The sequence below is a fragment of the Moschus berezovskii genome, chromosome 2 (assembly GCF_049115385.1).
Source record: "Moschus berezovskii isolate FMDL1 chromosome 2, NW_MosBer_1.0, whole genome shotgun sequence".
NCBI lineage: Eukaryota > Metazoa > Chordata > Mammalia > Artiodactyla > Moschidae > Moschus > Moschus berezovskii.
The window spans coordinates 11,293,942-11,320,283 of NC_142461.1; the positions used below are offsets into that span (position 1 = coordinate 11,293,942).

Genomic DNA, 26,342 nt, shown 5'->3' on the forward strand with positions numbered 1-26,342 from the left:
CAAGAGAGGACTTGCTTGGGCCACTTCCCACTTAAAAATTTTATCAAAAGTATATGTGTGCAGAAAAACATACACATCCTATTGATTAATTTTTACAAACTGAATATACCCATGTAACCACCACACAGATCAAAACCCAGGATATCATCTGCATTGAGAAAATCTCCTCCCACCCTCTTCCAGACACTGCTTTTCCACTTGGAAAGGTAGCTGCTATCCCAGCTTTCAACAGACTATTTTTGCCTGCTTTGTTTTTTATTTATGTGAAATTACACAAGTATACACTACTTGGTCTGGCTGCTTTCATTTAATATTATTTGTGAGAATCATCCATATAGTTGAGTATAGTGAGTTATAGAGCACAAAAGGCATATGGGACAATGTACATTTTGCAAAGAATTATGAGCTCAGTGAGACTGTAGCCAGCTATGACTGAAGATGAGATGATAGAATGGATTTGAATGTAGAGAATGGGCAAATCTGAGTCTTGCAACGGATGGTGTGGCACCTCTTTTGCCTCCTGTCATCTCAGTCTGACCTTAGATTCTAACTGAAGTTGCAGAAAACAGCTGGGTGGGGGCTTCAACTCTCCTGGCTCCTTCTGCAATCTGTTCTGGAACTTTCCCTAAACCAGGACGTAAGACACTGGTGGGAGCCTACCCAGAAGTGGGAGTTGAGTTGATGCCCCTGGGCCATCCTAACCAATGGGGGATGGTTAGGAGTCAATGGATAAATGCTTCTTTGTGGCAGTGCTCAAGTGGACTACACTGAGATGCATTCTAGGAAATCCTCAGGTGACACCGGTAGGATCTAGCCCCAGGCACCCGCAGCAGTGAACATCTTAGTAATGAATTTTTATGTTGATTTTTCTTCTTTCCCTATTTTACTCTTTATTTTTATATTAAATCCTTGAGATCATGTTCCAACTAAATTATCAGCAACTAGCAGTTGTCTTGGGTTCGGTTTTCTGGGGGAAATTCTAATTAAGACATATGTAAAATAGCTGGTTCTTGGCAGATGTTCAAGAAAAAGAAGCAGTTTCATTATTACTATTACTACTACTGGTCCCACCATTATTGTGTACGCTTAGTCACTCAGCCACGTCTGACTCTTTGTAGGCGGCTAGGCTCCTCTGTCCATGGGATTTCCCAGGCAAGAATACTGGAGTGGGTTGCCATTTCCTTCTCCAGGGGATCTTCCCAACACAGGTATTGAATCAACATCTCCTGACTTTTGCTTTTGTCCTAGGGTACTGGGAAGCCACTGAAGAAGTTTTTCTTTTTTAAAAGCAATTTTTTATTATTTTTCAGGTTTAATGGCATATAATTGGCAAACAATAAACAGCATATATTTAAAGAATGCAGTTTGATGAGTTGTTTTATCACCCCCCCTCCCTGTGAGGCTTGCGGGATCTCAGCTCCTCCACCAGCAACTGAACCTGCACCCTAGACAGTGAAAGCCCCAGAGTCAGAATTCCCAGTTTTGGTTTATTTAAAATTCATCATATACCTTTGAAACCATAACCACAATCAAGAAAGTTAACATACCTGTGTGAATGAAGACTATTGCCTGTCGTATCAGTAAACAAAGGATGTTGCTGCCATCAAGTCTCCTGGATGGTGAGCCCTGAAGGAACAGAAGATAGAGACAGGATGCCCGCCAGCCATCTAGCACCCTGAGGCAACTTGGGATGAGAAAGCACAGGATGCTAGCCCTAGAAACCTGAAGTGCTGATCAAAGAAATGATTTCAGTGGGCCCAAACTCTTTCATCTTCCCATATGTAGAAAACCACTAAATTCCTTGGGACATCTGGTTTTCTTTAATTAACAGTAATCTTGATTATTTCATTGACTACGATAAAGCCTTTGACTGTGTGGATCACCACAAACTGTGGAAAATTTTTAAAGAGATGGGAATACCAGACCACCTTACCTGCCTCCTGAGAAATCTGTATGCAGGTCAAGAAGCAACAGAACCGGACATGTGATAATGGACTGGTTGCAAACTGGGAAAGGAGTACATCAAGGCTGTATATTGTCACCTTACTTATTTAACTTATATGCAGAGTAATCATGCTAAATGCAGGACTAGATGAAGCACAAGTTGGAATCAAGATTGCCAGGAGAAATATCAATAACCTCAGATATGCAGATGATAGCACCCTTATGGCAGAAAGCGAAGAGGAACTAAAAAGCCTCTTGATGAAAGTGAAAGAAGAGAGTGAAAAAGTTGGCTTGAAGCTCAACATTCAGAAAACTAAGATCATGGCATCTGGTCCCATCACTTCATGGCAAATAGATGGGGAAACAATGGAAAGCATGACAGACTTTCTTTCTTTGGGCTCCAAAATCACTGCAGATGGTGATTGCTGCCATGAAATTAAAAGATGCTCACTCCTTGAAAGAAAAGTTATGACCAACCTAGATAGCATACTAAAAAGCAGAGACATTACTCTGCTGACAAAGGTTCATCTAGTCAAAGCTATGCTTTTTTCCAGTAGTCATGTATGGATGTGAGAGTTGAACCATAAAGAAAGCAGAGCACAGAAGAATTGATGCTTTTGAACTGTGGTGTTGCAGAAGACTCTTGAGAGTCCTTTGGACAGCAAGGAGATCCTAAAGGAAATCAGTCCTGAATATTCATTGGAAGGACTGATGCTGAAGCTGAAGCTCCAATACTTTGACCACCTGATGCGAAGAACTGACTTATTAGAAAAGACCCTGATGCTGGAAGAGATTGAAGGCAGGAGGAGAAGGGGACAACAGACGATGAGATGGTTGGATGGCATTACTTTGGACATGAGTTTGAGTAAGCTCCAGGAGTTGGTGATGGACAGGGAAGCCTGGGGTGCTGCAGCCCATGGGGTTGCAAAGAGTTGGGCACAACTGAGCTACTGAACTGAATTGAACTGAGCTGAATCTTTTGATGTTCCCACTACTCAGTCTTTGTTGAAAAACTCCTGCATATCCTGGCCCCCTCCTTGCCTCTGCAGAACAGTCTCTCAGAGTTATCTGAGATATTGTGTCCCAGGGTCAAGTCCTCAGTTTTATCCACCAAATAAAACATTAATGTCAATTTCTATGTGGTGCATTTTTTTCCGTCAACACCTGTCACCCCAAAAGTTTCCTCAATTCCTTTATTATCCCACTCTGCTGTGCTCCTGGTTCTTTGGCCCCAGGCAACCACTTATTCTGCTTTTTTTCAGGATAATTCCTAGAATTTATGTAAATGTAACCATATCAGATATACTCTTTTATGTCTGACTTCTTTCACTCAGTAATTACTTTAAGATTCATCATTAAATCATATGTATTGGTAGCTCATTCCTTTTTATTACTGAAGAGTATTCCATTGTATAAATATTCATTTACTTTTTTATTATAAATTTATTTATTTATGTTTTGGTTGTGCTGAGTCTTTGTTGCTGTGCTGGCTTTTCTCTGTTACAGAAAAGGGCGGTACTCTCCAGTCACGTTGCGAGGACTTACCATTACAAGGCCTTCTCTTGTTGCTGAGTGCAGGCTCTAGGCCCACAGACTTCAGTAGCTGCAGGATGTAGGGTCAGTAGTTGTGACATCCAGGTTTAGTTACTCTGCAGCATATGGAATCTTCCCAGACCAGGGATCGAACCCGTGTCCCCTGCATTGGCAGGAAGATTCTTATTCACTGTACCACCAGGGAAATGCCCATTTACTTTAAAATATACATGTATTTACTTGGCTGTGCCTCATCTTAGTTGTGGCACTCAGGATCTTTCAGCTGCAGATGAGAACTCTTAGTTGTAACATGTCAGATGTTGCTCTCTGATCAGGGATTGAACCTGGACCCTCTGCATTGGGTGCATGGAGTCGTAGCCACTGGACCACCAGGGAAGTCCTTCCATTTACCTTTTGGAGGACATCTGAGTTGTTTCCAGTCTTTGGCTGGTTACAAATAAAGCTGCTGTGAACATTCACCTTCAAGTCTTTCTGCAGATGTACTCTTTCATTTTCTTGCGTAAATACCTAATATAGGTAAATGGTTGGGCCATATGGTAGATGTATATTTAATTTTTAAAGAAACTGCCAGACTGTTTCTCAGAGTGACTGTATCATCGTACAATCCCACCAGCAATGAATGAGAATTTCTATTGCGCTACAGTCTTGCTAACACTTGATAACTGCCAGTCTTGTTAGCCATTTCAGTGGGTGTGTAATGTTACCTTACTGTGGTTTTAATTTGCATTTCCTTAACATCTTTTATGCATTTATTTGCCATCCATTTATCATCTTTGATAAAGTATCTCTGTTCAATCTTTTTTTCTTTTTTAACTAGGCTGTTTGTCTTGAGTTGAAAGAGTTGTGTGTTGTAGATACTAGTCCTTTGTTGGCTATAGGTTTTGCTACCATTTCACCCAGGTCTTTGGCTTGCCTTTTCATTTTCATAACCGTGTTTTAAAGAGCAGAAGTATTAATTCTGATGATGTGCAGTTTATCAATTTGTCTCCTTTATTGTGTTTGAAAGTCACATGAATTTTCTCCTGTATTTTACTCTACAAGTTTTGTAGCTCACAGTTTTACTTTTAGGTCTAACTTATTTGTGACATAATGGGTTTGGCATTTAGAAAGATCCTCTGGCTGTGGGAAGGAAGATGTTTGAAGGGCATCGACTGCCTGGAGGCCTGAAACTAAAGAAATTTGGAAAGGTGATGGTGCGTTCCCCTAGATAGTAGTGGGAAAACTGATAAGGAACTGGGATGACTGGACTTAAGCGGCTGAAGGAGGTAATAAAAATGAATCCTGGGTTTCTTCCTTATGCACAAAAATTGAGGATAACCTGCTTTTAAGTGTACTGCATTTCAAATTGACCCTCAAGACTCGATGGACATGAGGTTGAGTGAACTCCGGGAGTTGGTGACGGATAGGGAGGCCTGACGTGCTGCGATTCATGGGGTCGCAGAGTCGGACACGACTGAGCGACTGAACTGAACTGAGTTTTGCTTCACACACACCACTCCCCCACCCGCCACCACTTTGGGAAGATTATTCCTGCCTGGAAAATCCCATGGAAGGAGGAACCTGGTAGGCCACAGTCCAAGAGTCGGACACGACTGAGCGACTTCACTTCATAGTTGAAATTCAGCCGGACAGGGGCTGGACACACCTGAACCCTGAGCACTCCCTGGAGCCCAGTATTGAACTCTCTCCTTCCAAGTCCAAATGCCTTTGTCCTCCTCCGGACCAGGAAAAGTGCCCCAGCCTCTCTCACACACAGCGGGCGGCGCATGCTGCGAGACGCCGTATGGAAACGAGCAGCCCAGAGCTGAGAGAAAGGTTCCCGCCATTTTGTCCGGCCCCGCTGTAGCCGGCTCCTCTCGGAGACTACAAGTCCCATGAGCCCCCGCGGCGGCACTTCCTACCCCTCGCTGTCCCGCCCGCCGCCTTTCCCCCCTCCTGGGGGCCGAAGCCTGTGGCTGCAGCCTGGCGGCCGGCAGGCCAGGTAGGATTTCCGGGGGAAACTGCTGTGGAGGCTGAGGAGGCGGCCGCGGCGCCCCGGGTGAGTTCGGCGAGTAAAGGAAAGTGAGCGGGAAGTGCGCAGGGTCGGCCTGCGGGTGCCCGGTAGGCTCGGGCCGCGCTCTCGGCTCCGCGAGGGGCTTGCGGTGCGGGCCGGGGTAACGGCCGGGCCGGGGTCGCTTCGAGCCAGGGCGGGGCGGGCGATGGCCGCCGCCTCCTCCTCCGCCCTCCCACAACCTTCCCCCGTGGCTTCTCCGCCTGCGGCGCGCCCCGCGCGGGCTTGCCCTCTCCGCCCACCGACTTGGCAGGGCCCTTTTGTCTCGGCAGCTTTGTGCCCCTTTGTGCCCCGGCGTGGAGTCACCTCCTCGGGGGAGCCCGCCGGGCCATTCCCTGATGGGGGCCGGTCCTTGGGAATCCGGTCACTGTAACCAGATCGGGTCGAAGTCCATTTTTCAAACCTGCCCTCCTTCATACCTCTGCATCCCAGCTGGGCAGCTCGAAAGCTTCGGAGCACTGGCGAGGCAGACGGAGTTTCTGCCGAAAACCTCGAGTTTATTGTCCAACTCTTAAACGTCAGCCCCGGGTGGCTTCAGGACACTTAATCTCCTCCAGGCATTTTTCTCGATAGGGGGATGGGCCTCTGGGAAAGAAGCGAGCCCCACTCCCAGAGAAACCGGGAAAGGATCGGATTTGCTGCTCTGTCTGTATGGGTCGCAGCTGTGATCGAGGAAATCACAGAACCTATGCGAATGGCCAGAATGGTAGTTCACATACCTCTAGAATCTCGGAGGAGAGAAAGTGATTTCTAGGGCAACGAGCAGCCTCTTCACAGCACGCAAAAAAATGTCTACAGTAGTTCATCCAACCGCTCCCTATTCGTCCATTAGTAGAAGAAGGACCTGCTTTATAGAGAAACCAGAAACCTAGTGGCTTCTAGAAAGCTCTTAGAATAGAAGTGACTTACCGCTGAGAATCCCAAATTGTGTTACTGATGTTGTGTAGGGGTTTGTTGTTGTTCAGTCGCTAAATCCAGTTGGTCGGACTCTTTGCGACCCCTTGGACTGCAGCACGCCAGGCTTTCCTGTCCTTTACTCTCTTCCGGAGTATGCTCAAATTCATGTCCATTGAGTTGGTGATGTTATCCACCGTCACGTCCTCTGTCGTCCCCTTCTCCTGCCTTCAGTCTTTCCCAGCATCAGGATCTTTTCCAGTGAGTTGGCTCTTGGCATCAGGTGGCCAGAATATTGCATCTTCAGCTTCAGCATCAGTCCTTCCAATGAATATTCAGGGTTGATTTCCTTTAAGATTGACTGGTTTGATCTCCTTGCTGTCCAAGGGACTCTTCAGTAGTCTTCTCCAGCACTCCAGTTTGAAAGCATCAATTCTTCCGAGCTTAACCTTCTTTATGACCCAACTCTCACATCCATACCTGACTACTGGAAATAGGAAATGTTCAATTTGTAATCTGTCAATGAGTGGGGATTGTGTTTTTCTGACTATACTTTGAAGAAGCATCCACAGAATTACTCTAGAACTTGACTGTTAATTATTTGTTCAAACATGACAGTGCTATCAGTGCCTTTTTTGGGGGCCTCACCACCTGGCTTGCAAGATTTAGTTCCCCTATCAGGGCTCAAACCCATGCCCCCTGCAGTGGAAGCCCAGAGTCCTAATGAATGGATTGCCAGGGAATTCATACAGTGCTGTTTTTTTAAAAGCAGTTCATATACAGTATATAATTTTTTTTTTTGGCTGTGCTGCGTGCAGGCTTTCTCTAGTTTCAGTGAGCAGGGGCTATTCTTTGTTACAGTGTGAGGGTTTCTCATTGCAGTGGCTTTTCTTGTTGCAGAGCATGGGCTGTAGGCTTTCTTGCTCCAAGTTATATAGACTCTTCCCGGACCAGGGATTGAACCTGTGTCCCTTGCATTAGCAGGCAGATTCTTATCAGTTGTACCACCAGGAAAATCCTACATTATATGATTGAATTCTCACTTCGAGATGGTGGTTCTCTCATTTTACAGCTATAAAGTGTTAAGTTTACAGCCTCTGAAACGTTAAGTGACTTGCTGGAGGTCACATAGTTAACCTGGGTAGGATAGAGTCGAGTGAACCTTACTCCAGATCAGTACTCTGTCATACATTGAGTTCAGTCGCTCAGTCGTGTCCAACTCTTTGTGACCCCATGAACCGCAGCACGCCAGGCCTCCCTGTCCATCACCAACTCCCGGAGTTCACTCAAACCCATGTCTATCGAGTCGGTGATGCCATCCAACCATCTCATCTTCTGTCGTCCCCTTCTCCTCCTGCCCACAATCTTTCCTAGCGTCAGGGTCTTTTCCAGTGAGTCAGCTCTTTGCATCAGGTGGCCAAAGTATTGGAGTTTCAGCTTCAACATCAGTCCCTCCAATGAACACCCAGGACTGATCTCCTTTAGGATGGACTGGTTGGATTTCCTTGCAGTCCAAGGGACTCTCAAGAGACTTCTCCAACACCACAGTTCAAAGCATCAATTCTTCTGCGCTCAGATTTCTTTATAGTCCAACTCTCACATCCATCCATGACTACTGGAAAAACCATAGCCTTGACTAGACGGACCTTTGTTGGCAAAGTAATGTCTCTGCTTTTTAATATGCTGTCTAGGTTGGTTATAACTTTCCTTCCAAGGAACAAACGTCTTTTAATGGATGCAGTCACCATCTGCAGTGATTTTGGAGCCCAGAAAAATAAAGTCAGCCATGGTTTCCACTGTTTCCCCATCTATTTGCCATAAAGTGATGGGACTGGATGCCATGATCTTGGTTTTCTGAATGTTGAGCTTTAAGCCAACTTTTTCACTCTCTTCTTTCGCTTTCATCAAGAGGCTCTTTAGTTCTTCACTTTCTGCCATAAGGGTGGTGTCATTGGCATATCTGAGGTTATTGATATTTCTGCCGGCAATCTTGATTCCAGCTTGTTCTTCCTCCAGCCCAGCTTTCTCATGATGTTCTCTGCATAAAGTTAAATAAGCAGGGTGACAATATACAGCCTTGACGTACTCCTTTTTCTATTTGGAACCAATCTGTTGTTCATGTCCAGTTCTAACTATTGCTTCCTGGCCTGCATACAGGTTTCTCAAGAGGCAGGTCAGGTGGTCTGGTATTCCATCTCTTTCAGAATTTTCCACAGTTTCTTGTGATCCACACAGTCAAAGGCTTTGGCATAGTCAGTGAAGCAGAAATAGATGTTTTTCTGAAACTCTCTTGCTTTTTTCATGATCCAGTGGATGTTGGCAATTTAATCTCTGGTTCCTCTGCCTTTTCTAAAACCACCTTGAGCATCTGGAAGTTCACGGTTCACATATTGCTGAAGCCTGGCTTGGAGAATTTTGAGTATGACTCTACTAGCGTGTGAGATGAGTGCAATTGTGCAGTAGTTTGAGCATTCTTTGGCATTACCTCACACCTATTGCAGTTATTTATCACAGCACCGCCAACAGCTTGTGGTTTGCTGAAATTTAAATATTGGAGAAAAATAATGGAAATATTTTCAAATGGAGCACCTGATTTATAAAGAACTGGAGTTTCTAGAACCGCAAACAATGTCATACTGAAAAGATATGCTGAACATTGCTTCCATTACCTTGTCTTGTGGTCTGCCGGGATCCTTGTCCCTAAGCAGAATGGCAGTTTTATGGGGCCCTGGAGGTGGAGAAGGATGGTGAGTTATTGAGCTGTGGTTTTGACTAATGGTTATTCAAAGTTTTATTTACTAAAAGGTTTTGACTAATCTTTGCTTAAAGACATATTAAGAAGTATGTTGGAGAACATATTTACAGCAACTTTGGCTATTGAAGAAAATCTGACATTCAGATATTTTTCTAGTCAAAGTCAAGACTCAAGAAAGTGCTTTCTTAGTTTTTGCTCTTAATAAAAACTTTTGATCAGTTTCAGACTTGCAGTTTAAGCCTTGGGTTTATGTCAGTACATGCCATGAATGTGACATCAGAAATAGAAACCTACTTCACCTCCTTAAATTCTTCTTAGATAAAATGCATTACATGCCAGTGGAATTGAGTCAATACAATTAGTCTAGCCTTTCTAACTAGTAGAAGCCTGTTTTAAATCTCTCTTATTAAACCATCATAATGGAAAGGAGTTTTTTTACCTTGTGTTTTTTGCTGTTGGTCTACTCTGTTTCACATCAGTTCAGTCAATGAATATTTATTGAGAGCCTGTTGTGTTTTAAGCTTTTTTGTAGTGCCTGAGAAGAAAGCAATGCGAACAAAAACCTTTTTTCTTTGGGGCTTACAAACTGATTAGGGGTGGATTGGGCGGGGGTGTGGTGGTGAGAATGTAGTAGTAAGACTGTAAACGAATATTAAATAATGCCTCTCTTATTTAGTGTGCAGTTTTGAGCAGTAAGCTCTTTGATCTTTTGTTTTCTCATCTTTACCATAGGTGTAATGATTCCTATTCTACCTAGTTTGAATTGTTTCCAGAATCAAGTAGGATAAAAATTTGGTTGCATTGTACCTTTCCACATTCCTGTGGTAAGTTATTGTTACTACTATTAGCAAAGGAAAAGGAACGTTGGGGGAAAGTTGTTTGTAAAGAAAAGACAGAATGGCTGATTCTGTATTCTGAGAGAACCTGATGTCCCATTGGTAAACCTTCTGTGACCGTTAGACACATCTTCACAGGGCTACCATAACCCTTCATGTAGGCCTTTTAAACAGCTCTATCAAATAAGACCATTATTATTCTGTATTGTTACAGTTATTAATAACTGTCTTAATGTCAGGTGCCATGCCCTAGCCTACATCCTTACTGCTTAGCACATAGCTTCAGGTATTGCATTGGAACTTCATAAATGTTTGGTGAATGAGTGAATGAGTAACAAAAATAGATAACAGTTGAGTGCCAAAATGGATCTTTTACTCAGCAGATATTTTTGTTTTGCCCATCATGTGCTTGGACCTGGGTTATGTTCCGGCGGTACAAAGATGTGAAGGTATACAGCTTCTGCCTTAAAGCTTACATTGCAACACCTAACAGTCTGGTGAGTGTTAAATAGGGATGTGCTATATTGATATGATAAGGGACTGAATGGTTCTGTTCTGGTAGACAGTGAAAGAAGGCATTAGAGAGGAAGTAATTTTTTTTTTTTTTTTGCGCCTGTTCCGGAGGGATTAATAAGAACAGTTACAGTTAAAGTTATTCCAGCCAGAAGGAGCAGTTTGAGCATAGGAATGGAGATGCTAATGTATAAGGTGTGTGTCTGATATGGCTAAAGGTAATTACAGTTGGTTTTTACTTTTTTTTTTTTGGTTCAGTTACCCCTCCCCCTCTAGAAAATTTGAGAATAGCAATAGATTTTTCATCCCAGAAAAATGCATATGAGCAAGCATATGCACATCATTCTAGACAGTTATGCAGTTCTTAGGGATCTCTGGACCAGTGGGACTGAGAAGTTGAAAAGTGCAATGGCTGGTGAAAGGAACAATTGATGGCTGGATGCTGAGAAAGATTCTGAATGCTTGTTGAAGACTTCAGGCTATGGGAGTTCCCTGGTGGTTCAGTGGTTAGGGTTTAGCACTTTTAGTGCTGTGACCTGGGTTCAGTCTCTGGTCAGGGAACTAAGATCCTGCAAACTGTGCAAAGGCTTGGCCAAAAAAAAAAAAAATGATGTTAGCCTTTATGATTAAGGAATTGTGCGACGAGTTGACTCACTGGAAAAGACTGATGCTGGGAGGGATTGGGGGCAGGAGGAGAAGGGGACGACAGAGAATGAGATGGCTGGATGGCATCACCTACTCGATGGACATGAGTTTGAGTGAACTCCGGGAGTTGGTGATGGACAGGGAGGCCTGGCGTGCTGTGATTCATGGGGTTGCAAAGAGTTGGACACGACTGAGCGACTGAACTGAAACCATCAAAAGTTTATTAGCAGGAAATTGATATAATCTGATCTGTTTTGACAGGTAATTGTTTGCTATTTTCAGGATAGTTTAGAGGGTTTAGGAGCATATTTAGAATAAGTGCTAAATAGGAGGTAGGATTGAGGGCCTGTTTTTTTTTTTTTTTGGTTTTGGTTTGATTTTAAATGATGAGAGAGACTTGACATGTTTAAAGAAAGGAAAAGGAGCAAGCAGAGAAGCAGGTATTGACGTTCTACACAAAAGAAAAGGAAGAGAATAGAGAAACCTTGGGAGGAGATAAAATCAAAGCTCATAGAGAGGTGATCCTTGAAAAGGAAACATGAAGATGGGATGGAAGAAGATATATTTGGAAATGATCAAGGTGGAAGTTGAATTTGGAGTAAGCTACCAACAGCTGATTTTTAATTTGTTACAATATTGTTTCTTTTTTTTTTTTGGCTGAGAGACACCTGGGATCTCATCTCCCCAACCAGGGATTGAACCTGGACTCCCTACACTGAAAGAAAAAGTCTTAACCACTGGACTGCCAGGGAAGTCTTCCCATCAGCCTGTTTTGTACCCAGACAGTGATCTAGGTACTTTTCTGTGTGCTATTTCATTTAATTTTACAAAAATTCTATAGCTTGTGTGTGTGATAAGTCACGTCTGATTCTTTGTGACCCTGTGGACTGTAGCCCTCCAGGCTCCTCTGTCCATGGGATTCTCCAGGCAAGAATACTAGAGTAGGTTGTGCTCTCCTCCAGGGGATCTTCCTGACTTAGAGATCGAGCCCATGTCTCTTGTGTCTCCTGCATTGGCAGACGGATTCTTTCCCACTTGCGCCACCTGGGACGCCCATAGCTTGGTTGGATATTCCCATTTGACAGCTGAAGGGAGGTATGGCTCAGAGAGATTAAATTTCCCAAAGACACCTTTATGGAACTGAAGAAATCTGGAACCCAGATATATATTGACTTCAAAATTTAATAATTTCTACCTTATAGGGTCTGTTAATGCTTTATGATTTTTTCTTTTTTAATATTTTCCCTTCTGAATGAATGAGTTATCTGCAGAATGATCAAAGGATAGAGTGGGCTAGAATACTCCAGTTCAGTTCAGTCGCTCAGTCGTGTCCAACTCTTTGCGACCCCATGGACTGCAGCACTACAGGCCTCCCTGTTCATCACCACCAACTCCTGGAGCCTACTCAAACTCATGTCCATCGAGTTGGTGCTGCCATCCAACTATCTCATCCTCTGTAATCCCCTTCTCCTCCCGCCTTCAATCCTTCCCAGCATCAGAGTCTTTTCTTTGCATCAGGTGGCCAAAGTATTGGAGTTTCATCTTCAGCATCAGTCCTTCCAATGAATATTCAGGATTGATTTCCTTTAGGATGGACTGGTTGGATCTCCTTGCAGTCCAAGGGACTCTCAAGAGTCTTCTCCAACACCACAGTTCAAAAGCAGTAATTCTTGGGCACTCAGCTTTCTTTATAGTCCAACTCTCACATCCATCCATGACTACTGGAAAAACCATAGCTTTGACTACACGGACCTTTGTTGGCAAAGTAATGTCTCTTATTTTTAATATGTTGTCTAGGTTGGTCATAGGTTTCTTCAAGGAGCTTTTCTTCAAGCTTTTTTTCAAGGAGCAAACGTCTTTTAATTTCATGGCTGCAGTCACCATCTGCAGTGATCTTGGAGCCCAAAAAATAAAGTCTGTCACTGTTTCCGTTGTTTCCCCATCTATTTGCCATGAAGTGATGGGACTGGATGTCATGATCTTAGTTTTCTGAATGTTGAGTTTTAAGCCAGCTGTTTTATTTATTCTCCTCTTTCACTTTCATCAAGAGGCTCTTTAGTTCTTCACTTTCTGCCATAAGGGTGGTGGCATCTACGTATCTGAGGTTATTGATATTTCTTCTGGTGATCTTGATTCCAGCTTGTGCTTCATCCAGCCTGGCATTTCGCATGATGTACTCTGCATATAAGTTAGATAAGCAGGGTGACAATAAACCGCCTTGACGTACTCTTTTCCTGATTTGGAACCAGTCTATTGTTCCATGTCCAGTTCTAACTGTTGCTTCTTGACCTGTGTACAGATTTCTCAGTAGACAGGTCAGGTGGGCTGGTATTCCCATCTCTTTAAGAATTTTCCAGTTTGTTGTGATTCACACAGTCTTAAGGCTTTGGTATAGTCAATAAAGCACAAGTAGATGTTTTTCTGGAACTCTCTTGCTGTTTCTATGATCCAGCAGACGTTAGAAGTTTAATCTGTGGTTCTTCTGCCTTTTCTAAATCCAGCTTGAACATCTGGAAGTTCATAGTTCACGTACTGCTGGAAGTTCACTGTTGAAGCCTGACTTGGAGAATTTTGAGCATTACTTTGCTAGCATGTGAGATGAGTGCAGTTGGTAGTTTGAGCATTCTTTGGCATTGCCTTTCTTTGGGATTGGAATGGAAACTGACGTTTTCCAGTCCTGTGGCCAGTGCTGAGTTTTCCAGATTTCCTGGCATATTGAATGCAGCACTTTAATAGCATCATCTTTTAGGATTTGAAATAGCTCAACTGGAATTCCATCACCTCCACTAGCTTTGTTCGTAGTGATGCTTCCTAAGGCCCACTTGACTTCACATTCCAGGATGTCTGGCTCTAGGTGAGTGATCACGCCATCATCGTTATCTGGGTCATGAAGTTGTTTTTGGATAGTTGTTCTGTGTATTCTTGCCACATTTCTTAATATCTTCTGCTTCTGTTAGGTCCATACCATTTCTGTCCTTTATTTTGCCCATCTTTGCATGAAATGTTCCCTTGGAATCTCTAATTTTCTTGAAGAGATCTCTAGTCTTTCCCATTCTATTGTTTTTCTCTATTTCTTTGCATTGATTGCTGAGGAAGGCTTTCTTTCTCTCCTTGCTATTCTTTGGAACTCTGCATTCAGATGGGTATATCTTTCCTTTTTTCCTTTGCCTTTAGTTTCTCTTCTTTTCTCAGCTATTTGTAAGGCCTTGTCAGACAACACTTTTGCCTTTTTGCATTTCTTTTTCTTGGGGATGGTCTTGATCAACTGCCTCCTGTGCAATGTCACGAACCTCCCTCCATAGTTCTTCTGGCACTCTATCAGATCTAATCCCTTGAATATATTTCTCACTTCCACTGTATAATTGTAAGGGATTTGATTTAGGTCATACCTGAATGGTCTAGTGGTTTTCCCTACTTTCTTCAATTTAAGTCTGAATTTGGCAGTAAGGAATTCATGATCTGAGCCACAGTCAGTTCCTGGTCTTTTTTTTCTGACTGTATAGAGCTTCTCCATCTTTGGCTGCGAAGAATATAAACAATCTGATTTGGTATGGACATCTGGTGATGTCCATGTGTAGAGTCTTCTCTTGTGTTGTTGGAAGAGAGTGTTTGCTCTGACCAGTTCTCTTGGCAAAACTGTTAGCCTTTGACCTGCTTCATCTTGTACTCCAAGGCCAAATTTGCCTGTTACTCCAGGCAGCTCTTGACTTCCTACCTTTGCATTCCAGTCCCCTATAATGAAAAGGACATCTTTTTTGGATGTTGGTTCTAAAAGGTCTTGTGGGTCTTCATAGAACTGTTCAGCTTCAGCTTCTTCAGCATTACTGGTCGGGGCATAGACTTGGATGACTGTGATATTAAATGGTTTGCCTTGGAAATGAACAGAGATCATTCTGTCATTTTTGAGATTGCACCCAAGTACTGCATTTTGGCCTCTTTTGTTGACTATTATGGCTACTCCATTTCTTCTAAGGGATTGCTGCCCACGGTAGTAGATATAATGGTCATCTGAGTTAAATTCACCCACTCCAGTCAATTTTAGTTCACTGATTCCTAGAATGTCGATGTTCACTCTTGCCATCTACTGTTAGACCATTTCCAATTCTCCTTGAATCATGGACCTAAAGTTCCAGGTTCCTATGCAGTATTGCTTTTTACAGCTTCAGGCTTAACTTCCATCACCTGTTACATCCACAGCTGGATGTTGTTTTTGCTTTGGCTCTGTCTCTTCATTCTTTCTGGAGTTATTTCTCCACTCTTCTCCAGTAGCGTATGGGGCATCTACCAGACTGGGGAGTTCATCTTTCAGTGTCATACCTTTTTGCCTTTCATTCTGTTCATGGGGTTCTCAAGGCAAGAATACTGAAGTGGTTTGCCATTCCCTTCTCCAGTGGACCACGTTTTGTCAGAACTCTCTGCTATGACCTGTCCGTCTTGGGTGGCCCTACACAGCATGGCTCATAGTTTCATTGAGCTGTGGTCCATGTGATCAATTTGGTTAGTTTTCTGTGATTGTGGTTTTCATTCTGTCTTCCCTCTGATGGAGAAGGATAAGAGGCTTATGGAACCTTCCTGATGGGACAGACTGACTGAGAAGGAAACTGGGTCTTGTTCTGATGGGCGGGGCCATGTTCAGTAAATCTTTAATCCAATTTGCTGTTGATGGGCGGAGCTGTGTTATTTCTCTGTTGCTTGACCTGAGGCCAAACTGTGGTGGGGGAGATGAAGATAATGGCGACCTCCTTCCAAAGGTCACGGGTGCATTGCTGCACTCAGTGCCTCCGACCCTGAAGCAAGCCACTCCAAAGAGTGTTAAAGTTTGGAGTAGCGTCATGGAAAAAGTAAGGGAGCCACCAGAGATGAGCAGATAAACAAAAGGGCTGTCGAACCTCAGGACCCTACTGAGGTTGGACAGATTACCCAGTCAGCTATCCATTCTGTCTCCAGCAATTCTCAGACGTTTTTGAATTCTGTTGATGTGGGCCTGAGAAAAAGACACACTGTGTTGTAATGGGAGACTCAGAGCAAGTCACATGTCTTGTGCTTCAATTTTCTCATCTCTGTAAGGGTCTGGATTTGTTGATTTCTCAAATTCTAGGACTTCTATGGTATTCCGAGGAGTTTTAAGAGAGGAAGTGTGTCTAGTGATTGATTTTTTTAGGGAAGAGGTGGTTGAAACCACACAGCTTTCAGATTCAAGCTTAGTTTTCAGTTTAACTTCTCTATTATAAAGTACTAAATGTTCAGTCTGAAAGTTCTGACATTTATTCAAAGTAATGTATTTACTACCTTTGGAGTCTGAAAACCTGGATCCTAATTTAAGCTCTATCACTTCCTGGATATGAATATCCAAGTCAGCTGACCTTTAGTTTCCTCATTTATAAAATGGAGCTAGTCCATTTCTTCAAAAGTATCAGGATAATGTATGTGAGAGTTCTTTGTAAAACTGTAGAGTATTTAGTAAATACAAGAAAAGATATGATTATACCTGGCAAGGAAAAGGATTAATACTGTGATCAGTGCTGTACAAGGGAGTGAACTCTGGTTTAAAGTGCATCTTTCAGTTCCAGGGTGCTGAGTGGTAAGAGAAGCCTCTCAGGTGCATACTGTCACTGCATTGAATTTAGACATTTATTTGTAGTATGTGATGTTACTGGATTTTTTTCAAGTGTACATTTAAAATCAAATTTTATCTTGAATCAAATCTGTGACTTAATAAAACAGCCTCCATTGTTGAATATTCTCTGTATTTATTCTCTCAAATGTGAACTTGTTAGCCACATTTCCAGGAGTATTTTTAAAATAGCTCTTGACTGTGTTTTGAGGGTAAATTTTATGATTATCTAACAGAACTTAATTACATTGCTTAGTTTGTTTGTTTCCTTTGTGGATGGCTGATTCTGATGGAACTCAACATCATCTCTTATAGAGAACTGTCTTAGCCCACCATGACCCTGCAAGTCTCATCTAGCAGATAACCAAAATACTTGATTCTGTCTACCCAGCTGCTTACTCTCTTCTTTGTACTTAGGTTGGAAATACAGTGTCAGAAATTGGCAGAAAAGGTTAATGATTCATCTTTACCTTGAGTGATCCCAAAGTTCTTTGTCCATGTCTCTGCAGGGCACTTTTCCCTCTGTAGCTTATTTACCTCTTTATTCTCCCCACTGAACAGTGACTGTTTATGAAAATAAACTGAACTGAGGGGGATTCCCTTGTGGTCTAGTGATTAGGAGTTGGCATTTTCACTGCCATCAGCCCAAGTGCTATCCCTGATGGGGAAACTAAGGTCCTGCAAGCCACGTGTGTGGCCGCTCCCCCAAAAAAGTTAACAACTGAGCTAAGGATTCCTTTGTTGTTGCTTTCAAATTATTTAACCATTAGGCTTAATGCTGCCACACAGGTTTTGCACATGTTACTTTTTTCTTTTAAAATGAAATTACTGCTACATTCAATATCCTATGATAAACCATAGTGGAAAATAATATGAAAAATAATGTGTGTGCACGTATGTATGTATAGCTGAGTCACTTTGCTGTATAGCAGTAATACAGCATTGTAATTCAACTATACCACAATAGAAATAAGTGTAAAAAAAGAATGAAATCACTGGATCAGCAGATATGAACATTTATATAGAGCTTCGTTGTTTAAACTTTTTATTTCCTTTTTTTGGCCGTGCTGCAGAGTTTGCAGTAGTTTTCCCACCAGGGATTGAAACCAGGCCACAGCAGTGAAAACCTGGAATTCTTACCACTGGGCCAGCAGGGAACTCCTTAATTTTATTTATTTATTTTAATTGGAGGATAATTACAATATTGTGATGGTTTTTGCCATACAGCAGCATGCATCGGGCATAGGCATACATGTGTCCCCTCCCTCCTGAAACCTCCTGTCACCTCCCTCCCCGCCGCATCCCTCCAGGTTGTCACAGAGCACCGACTTTGGGTTCCCTGCGTCATATATACAGCTCTCACTAGCTGTCTGTTTTACATATGGCAGTGTCTATGCTTCAGTGCAGTTCTCTCAAATCATCCCACCCTCTCCTTCTCCCACTGAGTCCAAAAGTCTGTTCTTTATGTCTGTCTCCTTTGCTGCCCTGCATATAGTATCATCGGTACCATTTTTCTAAATTCCCTGTATGTCCATTAATATATGACATTTAAAAATATGGAATGCTTCACAGATCTAATTTCAGCAAATTTCAGGTATGCAATACTTTGTTATTTGTTAGTACATGCTGTACTTTAAGGTCTCCAGAACGTACTCATCTTATACCCTTTCATCAGTGCCTTTCCTCTTCTCCTTTCTCTTCCCCCCAAACTAAATACTTTATTCTGTTTTTTATTCACTTATTTACTTTTGGCTGCACTGGGTCTTTGTTGCTACGTGCAGGCTTTCTCTGGTTGCGGTACACAGGCTCTAGGCACTTGGGCTTCAGTAGTTGCAGCACAGGGGCTCATTAGTTGTGGCTCTCGGGCCCTGGAGTGTGAAGGCTTCAGTAATTGTGGAATGTGGGCTTAGTTGCTCCTCGGCACATAGAATCTTCCCGACCATGGATCAAACCCATGTCCCCTGCCTTGGTAGGTGGATTCTTATCCACTGTATCAACAGAGAAGTCTCAAATTTTTAGCCATTGTGATAGGCAAGAAAAATCAAAATAAAACTCACTTTACATTGGCATTTTCCTTATTAGCAATCAGGCTGAACGTATTTTCATTTTTATTAACCTTTTGTGTTTCTTCAGTGAATTCCTTCTCATTATTCCCATTTATCTGTCCATGTGTGTCAATCACATAGCTATTTTAAAAGGTTAAGTTGACAACAAATATGAAATTTCATTTCTTTACATGTTTAGTTTTGAGTTAAATTATTTTTGGAGATTTTATAAATAGTATTTTCATCAGAGTTAATATTAATGCCAAAATTGTTTTCTGGGAAGATTTGAAATGTCACTGAATATTGTAGCTTTTTAAAAATATGTTTTGTTCTGGGGGATTTTCTCATAGTGTGATATATATATATATAACACGCCAGGAAGAAACCATGCTGTTTTTCTAGGTGTAGATTTTGTCATGGTCAGTGATGTTGAATTGCCTTTGCTGAGGCCTGTCCTTTATAACTCACTAATATATTTCCTGAGAGTACTTTTGCTTATCAGTAGGCTCCACCTCTATTTCAAAGCTGATTCATGCTGCTTAGTGTGACAGAGGACTGTTTAACCAGGAGGAGGAGGTCACAGTTTTTCTTGAAATGGAAAATTAGTTTCATTTTTGTCTTTACCCTTAATTAATGTTAGATGTTCATTATATGTTTTTAAAATTAAGTAATCTTTTTGCAAGTGTAACTTTTGCTGACTTCTAATTTTATTCTTTTTTTTAATCCAACAATAATTATAATATTTATTTAAAGTAATACATTTACAGCCCAAATAGTTCTACATTGTACATTTCCGGTTTAATCAACTTCATAAAAATACTTGAGAACAGCTGTATCCACAGATTTAGACGACTAAATTATTTCTTTGCCCATTCTTCTCTCTCTTTTCTTTCCCGAATAACCTCTTTCAGATACGGTTCAAGGTAGAATTTATCCTCCTCGTATTTTGTCCACTGCTCTTTAGGCAGGATCTGCTGCCTCATGCTGAGGTCCAGTGCTCTCTTAATGCGGAACACTCTGTCATTATAAAGGTTCTCAGGAAGTCTTCTTATGGCTTCTTTTACATCGTCATTCTCATATATTGTGTCATCTCGCATTAAGCCCAGTTTATTGAACCCAGCAGCGTTGTAATACCATTTTCGAATACCCTCCAGCCACCTGCTTGATGCTGAAACAGCTGGCTGGCCCACCATGTTGACCTTAGTTTTATTCTTTTTTTAACATTTATTTTATTTGGCTGAGTTGGGTCTTAGTTGCAGCAAGTGGAATCTTTAGTTGTGGCTCATGGACTCTCTAGTTGTGCTGTGCAAGCTTCGTTGCTCCAAGGCATGTGGGATCTTTTTTTTTTTCTTGGCCACACCATGGGACATGTGGAAATTCCCTGACCAGGGATTGAACCTAAGCTCCCTGCATTGCAAGGCAGATTCTTAACCACTGGACTACCAGGGAAGTCCCTGAACAGACCTTTTAAAAGACATTTGTGAAATTGTTTTACTGAGAGTGTGATTGTTAATCTCTATTTTAAAATTTTCAGTATTTTTTATTTCTACAAAATCCTATTTACATTTTTAATTTATCTATATCTCTTTATAATGTTCCATTTTCCCAAAAAAGCAAAATCAAATTAAATTCTTACGAACTATTTGTAGCTACCACATTTCTATGTAGTATTAACAAGAATAATTGAGAAATAGCAAAGAAAGTAATTTTAAGAAATGAAAAGTTTTCTAATCAAAAGGGGAAAAGTTTTCCAATCAAAAGGGGAGATTTTGTGGTGAAGGGTAATAAAGGTACATGTAGATCACAGTGTTAACTCCTTGTGTTAAGTAGTAGCATCTGTCTGAACAATTGTAGATCACTATAGAAGAGCAGTTGATACACTGTTTCTTTTTTTATAGGGAAAACTTTTATATTTGGAATTAGCCAATTGGACTCAGTTTAGATAGATGAGCCCAGTTTCATAGGCAACATCCAAAGCATCAGTCAGGAGCCAGTTGAACATATGCCTTCTTCTCTCCATCAGGCCTGATCAGGGTATTGACTTTAGCCACGTCAATGTCATAGAGATTCTTCACAGCCTGTTTAGTTTGGTGCTTGTTGGCCCTGACATCCACAGTGAACACCAGTGAGTTGCTGTCTTCTATTTTCTTCATGGCTGACTTGGTGGTGAGGGGGAATTTGATGATGGCGAAGTGGTCAAGTTTGTTTCTCCTAGGGGCGCTCTTCCAAGGATATTTGCGCTGCCTCCTGAGCCGCAGTGTTTTGGTCTGGATCTTTTGTGTGTGTGTGTGGCTGTGGACGCCTTTTGACATTGCTCTCTTGGCCTTCAAAGCTTTTGCTTTGAAGCCTCTTCATGAAAAGGCCACTGTTTCCTAATCTTGTTTATTCCTCTAATGGTTTGCTTTTCAGTAAAGTCCAAGAAATAAATGGAAATAATATTTTAAATTGTCCCTTCTCTGCTAATGTATAGTGGTTTCATCATCTTGATAATATTTTTAGATACTACTCATTTTGATCAAGTTTGACCTCTTGCCAGCTAAAATCTGCGTTGAGTTTTGTTTTGGAACTAAAATCAAGGAGTTAGGGGAGCTTTATTTAGCATTATGAAGAAGTACAGCCCTATTTCTCATCTGGTTAGAAAGGGAAGACTCTCTTCTTCGCTACCTGTATTTCCATTATTACACATATATTGTATTGATACCTTCTCCTTAATCTGACCATCTGTTTTTCTCTACTGGTATTGCTTTTGAGGTTAAGGACCATAAACTTACTCTTCTTTGTATACTATCTGGCGTGGTACTTGGCTCTTAATAGTCACTTGCTTAGCTCAACAGTTATTCCGTTCAGTCGCTCAGTCGTGTCCGACTCTGCGACCCCGTGGACTGTAGCCTACCAGGCTTCTCCGTCCATGGGATTCTCCAGGCAAGAATACTGGAGTGGGTTACCGTTTCCTTCTCCAGGGGATCTTCCCGACCCAGGGATCGAACCCGGGTCTCCCGCATTGGAAGCAGACGCTTTAACCTCTGAGCCACCAGGGAAGCCCCAACAGTTATTAAGTACCTACTGTATATAGGCACAGCTCAGTTTTTTGTTTATTTATTGGGCTGTGCGCAGTCTTAGTTGTGTCTTGCGTGATCTTTGATCTCTGTTGCAGTATGTGGGATCTTTAGCTGTGGCACGTGGGATCTAGTTCCATGATCAGGAATCGAACCCAGGTTCCCTGCATTGGGAGCTTGGAGTCTTAGCCACTGGACCACCAGGGAAGTCCTATTTTGAGCTAATTTTTGTATTTTCTATTTCATTGATTGCTACTGTAATTCTTATTATTTCCTTCCTTTTGGTTTATTTTGTTTCTCTTCCTACAGCTATAAATTTCCCTCTAAGCACTGAGCAACTGAGCACACAAACACAAGCACTGCTTTAGCTGTATCCCGTAAGTTTTGGTATTCTGTGTTTTCATTTTCATTCATCTTATCTATTTGTATATGTTGGGAGTGTAGCTGGAGGGCCTCTCTTCCTGGGGAATACTTAGAATGGAAAGGTTAATACTTTGTCTCCTGCTGCTGCAACTGTCTCAGGGTTACAACTGGTAATTTTTACGTCCTCCCACTCTCCATTTCGGATTCCACTTGCCCTCAGCTATCATCTCTGCCAGCCTCAATGACTTTACTTGGTGGCAGGACCCAGACCCTCATTCCTGAGGAATCTGAACCACTGGTTACATACATGCTTTTCTCAGATCAGTTTTCCAACTTGTCTGTTTTACCATACTATCAGAATTGGGAAAGGAATACCAGTAGACACCCAAGTGGATCATCTGGATTCTAAATATACTTTCACTGTCTCCTTTGCAGTGTAGAATAGCAACCTTCTTTGTGATAAGGAGGTTTAGTTACCCCTGCCAAGATGGTAGTTCCTCTTCTTGCCTGGTGATCCCTGGATGCAAGGACTCCACAATGCCCAGGCAATAGCCATAGCTTATTTACTCTACTAGAGTGGACCCCTTGTCATGAAGTGATGTTATGTGAGTTGATGCTTGTTTGCTCAGTCATTCATTCATGTCCAGCTCTTTATGACCCTATGGACTGTAGCCTGCCAGGCTCTTCTGCCTTTAGGATTTCCCAGGCAAGAATACTGGAGTGGGTTGCCAATTCCTACTCCTCAGGATCTTCCCCAGCCAGGGATCAAACACATGTCTCCTGTCCTGGCAGATGAATTCTTTACCACTGAGCCTAGGAAGCCTTGGGATGATGCTTACTGGTACATTAAACATTTCACCAACTCTCATGTACTGTTCCCTGGAGGAAAGGCAAATGTACACCCAGAAAATAGCCCCATTTCTTCCAGAGTTCAGTTCAGTTCAGTCGCTCAGTTGTGTCTGACTCTGCAACCCCATGCACTGCAGCACGCCAGGCCTCCCTGTCCATCACCAACTCCCGGAGTTCACCCAAACCCATGTCTGTCGAGTCGGTGATGCCATCAAACTGTCTCATCCTCTGTTGTCCCCTTCTCCTCCTGCCCTCAGTCTTTCCCAGCATCAGGGTCTTTTCCAATGAGTCAGCTATTCACATCAGTTGGCCAAAGTATTGGAGTTTCAACTTCAACATCAGTCCTTCCAATGAACACCCAGGACTGATATCCTTCGGGATGGACTGGTTGGATCTCCTTGCAGTCCAAGGGACTCTCGGAGTCTTCTCCAACACCACAGTTCAAAATCATCAATTCTTTGGCGCTCAGCTTTCTTTATAGTCCAACTCTCACATCTGTACATGACCACTGGAAAAACCATAGCCTTGACGAGACGGACCTTTGTTGGCAAAGTAATGTCTCTGCTTTTTAATATGCTGTCTAGGTTGGTCATAACTTTCCTTCCAAGGAGTAAGCGTCTTTTAATTTCATGGCTGCAATCAGCATCCGCAGTGATTTTGGAGCCCAAAAAAATAAAGTCTGACACTGTTTCCACTATTTTCCCATCTATTTCCCATGAAGTGATGGGACCAGATGCCATGATCTTTGTTTTCTGAATGTTGAGCTTCAAGCCAATCTTTTCACTCTCTTCTTTCACTTTCATCAAGAGGCTTTTGAGTTCCTCTTCACTTTCTGCGATAAGGGTGGTGTCATCTGCATATCTGAGGTTATTGATATTCCTCCCAGCAATCTTGATTCCAGCTTGTGCTTCTTCCAGCCCAGCGTTTCTCATGATGTACTCTGCATATAAGTTAAATAAGCAGGGTGACAATATACAACCTTGACGCACTCCTTTTCCTATTTGGAACCAGTCTGTTGTTCCATGTCCAGTTCTATAGAAGGGGCCAAATATAGTCAACTTGCCCTCCAAAGGCTGGTTTGTTTCCTTAAAAGATGTCTTATTGGAAGCTTCATGTTTGTCTCTGTTGCTGACCATTGGGGCTTTTGCTGTCATCAGTAGCTAGGGCATCTTTGGTAAGTAGGAGTTCATCCTGTTGTCTGTACATAGAGTTTATCTGCTGCATGACCGCCTTCTTGAAGTTGCTCAGTTTTCCAGCACGGGGGAGGCCATGAACAAAGATGGCTAATGTAAACGGATTGAGTCATTGGTTGTTTTTGTGCCTCTTTCAGAGTAGATAGTCTCTGATGACTGTTAACATGTGATCGGAAGATCTTCAGATGTGTCTGTTCCTGTATCCTCCCACATGCCTTTACCCTAAGACCTCTTTCCCCTAATTTTCTAATCATTCTCCTTTTATGCTCTGTGCCCAGCATGTCAGGACATTTACCTGTGAATCCACATATATTCTAACTCAAACCAATTCTTTGCCTGCATAGAGTAGACAGTCTGTCTATAGCTGCTGTCTAGTCGGTATCAGTCAGTATCAGTTCAGTGGCTCAGTCGTGTCCGACTCTTTGCAACACCATGAACAGCAGCATGCTAGGCCTCCCTGTCCATCACCAACTCCTGGAGTTTACCCAAGCTCATGTCCATTGAGTCGGTGATGCCATCCAACCATCTCATCCTCTGTTGGCCCCTTCGCCTCCTGCCCTCAGTCTTTCACAGCGTCAGGGTCTTTTCAAATGAGTCAGCTCTTCACATCAGGTGGCCAAAGTATTGGAGTTTCAGGTTCAACATCAGCCCCTCCAATGAACACCCAGGACTGATCTCCTTTAGGATGGACTGGTTGGATCTCCTTGCAGTCCAAGGGACTCTCAAGAGTCTTCTCCAACACCACAGTTCAAAAGCATCAATTCTTTGGCGCTCAGCTTTCTTTATAGTCCAACTCTCACATCCATGCATAACTACTGGAAAAACCATAGCGTTGACCAGATGGACCTTTGTTGGCAAAGCTGCTGTCTAAAGCTCTGCCCATTGGGCGCTGCCTTTAGTGCCACGTCCTGATGAGACTATAGTGCAGCCACTGTCCAGTTTTGACTTAGATTCTGTTATAGCCATCTGTAAATAAGGTGAGACCTTTTCCTTTGTCAGCTGGCTATGAAGGCCCCCCAGTGGCCAACGGTATATGCTAAGGCAGGGGCACTTTGCAGCAGTGGTAGGTGATACGAGGATTTGGGCTGTCTGCTCGTGCTCATGACTTCTGGTCCTACTTGTGCTTGATACTGGATGTATCACCTTCACCTGAAGGCTGGATTATTGCTGGACCCAACCAACCTTACGACTTGGTATATCTCATACTATCTAGGTCATGGTGGATGATTCTGGATGAATGGTCAACTTGGTATCACATCATCAGGTGTTCTATATCCGCCGATTAATAAACCCTCCTGCAGAACAACTCGGAGAAGGCAATGGCAAGCCACTCCAGTACTCTTGACTAGAAAATCCCATGGATGGAGGAGCCTGGTAAGCTGCAGTCCATGGGGTCGCTACGAGTCAGACATGACTGAGCGACTTCACTTACACTTTTCACTTTCACACATTGGAGAAGGAAATGGCAACCCACTCCAGTGTTCTTGCCTGGAGAATCCCAGGGACAGGGGAGCCTGGTGGGCTGCCATCTGTGGGGTTGCACAGAGTCGGACACGACTGAAGTGACTTAGCAGCAGCAGCAGAACAACTGGATTCTGAAGGCAGGTTTGGGCCTCAGCTTTGCTAGTCCCTGCCCCCACCTCACCCAGCCTGGACAGAGCTTCTCATGCATTGAGAGCTCATTCTGTGCTGATCGACTCGGCAGGTAAAGAATTCACCTGCCAATGCAAGAGACATAGGCTTGACCCCTCGGTTAGGAAGATCCCCTGGAGAAGGAAATAGCAACCCACTCCAGTATTTTTGGCTGGGAAATCCCATGGACAGAGGAGCCTAATGGGCTACAGTTCATGGGGTCTCACAACTTAGAGTCAGGCACAACATAGCAACTAAACTACCACCACCATTAATATAGTAGGTCAGTGTGATATTTTTCAGGAAGTCCATATTATCATAGGACTGGACTTCATGAGATGGTGGCAAAATTGACATAGTCCTGTGAAAGTATGGTGTAATCCATTCCATGTGAATTGT

The 26,342-nt window shown here is 42.7% G+C and overlaps 1 protein-coding gene and 2 pseudogenes across 3 annotated transcripts in view; 1 reads left to right on the forward strand and 2 right to left on the reverse strand.

The window, feature by feature from the left end:
- The first annotated feature begins 5,392 nt into the window (after nucleotides 1–5,392).
- Nucleotides 5,393–26,342, forward strand: part of PHACTR4 (phosphatase and actin regulator 4) — a 106,391-nt gene continuing 85,441 nt past the window's right edge. For 2 of the 3 annotated variants that reach the window (XM_055398955.2, XM_055398956.2), the window contains exon 1: nucleotides 5,410–5,536. The gene's annotated coding sequence lies outside the window, so the exon portion shown is untranslated. Of the gene's footprint in view, nucleotides 5,537–26,342 lie in introns of all 3 variants that reach the window. The other variant, XM_055398958.2, reaches the window with a different exon arrangement.
- LOC129538687 (cytochrome b-c1 complex subunit 7 pseudogene) lies at nucleotides 19,694–20,045 on the reverse strand (annotated as a pseudogene).
- Nucleotides 20,830–21,162, reverse strand: LOC148778484 (large ribosomal subunit protein uL23 pseudogene; annotated as a pseudogene).